This window comes from Cololabis saira, chromosome 20, assembly GCF_033807715.1.
Source record: "Cololabis saira isolate AMF1-May2022 chromosome 20, fColSai1.1, whole genome shotgun sequence".
Classification (NCBI taxonomy): Eukaryota; Metazoa; Chordata; class Actinopteri; order Beloniformes; family Belonidae; genus Cololabis; species Cololabis saira.
Genome location: NC_084606.1, coordinates 4,947,849 through 4,949,745, shown reverse-complemented (window position 1 = coordinate 4,949,745; position 1,897 = coordinate 4,947,849).

Below are 1,897 nucleotides of genomic sequence, written 5' to 3'. Positions count from 1 at the left end.
CAGGTTAAGTCAACTCGGAGTTCAGGTTTAAACTCTGAGTTTGTTGAACCTGCTTCCTGGAATACCCCTCTGGCCTCCATGACAGATGATGTGGCTTTACCGCTGTCTGACTGAGTCAGCTGATTCCTTTGCGCTGCAAGCGATCGCTTTCAAAGTTGATGCCTTTTTTTGTTACAAATATTGCAGCTTTCCTGTACTTATAAGAGCCGCTTGAGAGTTTTTGTTGGGTCCTGTATATTTGCTTGACGCGCTGATGCAGACAGATAAGCACGCTGAGTCCCAGATAAGTTTTATGGTGTTTAATGACAGATGCTCAACCACAACGGCCTTCGGAATACATGCTTAATAGGTTTTAAATGTGTACAAATGTGTGCAAACGTGTAATCGGGGGGATCAGTAAAAAGCGGTCAACAAAAATGACGGCTACCTAACTCTCCTCTCTCCCAGACAGTGCAGGTGATTGGATACTTTTAGAACCTACGGGGATTATCCATGTGACCCAAACTTCCTTCATCACCGTGGCAACCAGATCAAACCAATGAAACAGGAATAATCAATATATGGCTCCTACACACGCTGTTGTTACAAACCATTTTCAACCTTTCAGCTTATCTTCAACGTCCTTTTTTCTAAGGGTTTTAGCCCAAGCCATGTTTTTGTTCCTTTCTTTTCCTGTAGTTTCACCAGAGCGTGTACTTTTATTACTTAGGTGTAGTTTGTGTTGGTCTGAAGTTCTCTCCCACTCTGTGACGCCCTGTTGTCTAGTGAAGTCTTCAGTCGGGTCATTTAACTGTATATTCATGTAACTCGGAGGTCTTTTCACTGTCTTCTTTAATTCCACTGTTTCACTCACATCTTTGTTTCATCTCTGTCCTCCGTGTGTTTTTCTCCACAACATCTGGTTCTCTGTTCGGGCTCAGCAAGCTGCACTTCTGGATGGATATTTGTAGGAAAACTGGACCTATTTTGTTTGGCAAATAAATTACTTTTATGTTCAATATGTTATAATATAAAGGAGAATAATTATAAAGTAATCATATAAATATTACTAATATAATAACACAATTTGAATGATTACATGTTTAAACTATTATATGAATGATATTCCGATATTTTAAACATGTATGTTTACTCTGTAAACTGAGTTTTAGTAGCCTAAACATTGATTGAACATAAATAGCTGGTGCGTGTGTGTTCATTGCTCCTAACTGTTTATTTCCATCAGAAAGTCCCTGGTTGTAGCTCGGCTGTAGAATCTCTGCTGATAATTATTCATAAGTTTGCAGTGTCAGAACCACATCTGTCATGTTTAGAACAAAGTTTAGAAACATGTGGAAACCAAACATCCATCCGTTCCACGGACTCGCTGCTTCGGATCACGTGGTTCAGTCAAACAGCGACATCTGCTGCTGATTGGACGGACTTGGTGACGTCACAGCCGCAGCCGTGTTCTTTGGCCGTTATTGGAATAAATGTTGTTAAAACCTCCCCATGTGGAAGAAGGAGCTTTCAATAACCCATGACACGGAAAGAATGTTGTTTTTAATCCAAGATTCATTTCTGATATTTAATACTCTGGTTATTCCAGATGAAATGATGACGTTTATAAATCAGACGCCAGCACAGTTATGTCTGTTTATGAACATTTGATAACTGGATGGTTTATTAACCGCTAAACCACGTTTTAGGAGAAAATACTACAATTTGTTGAAAAACTACATTTGGAATCAAGTGTCATAATCGAATTGTACTTAGATTTTATTTTAATTAATTCAGATAATAATAGTAGCAGAGAAGTGAAAATGGATGAGCATGTGAAAGTTGTCGGTCCAGTGAATTATTTACATTTCTAAACGGCCCCGAGACAGAGTCAGAATCAACAATAAAACAAGAATAA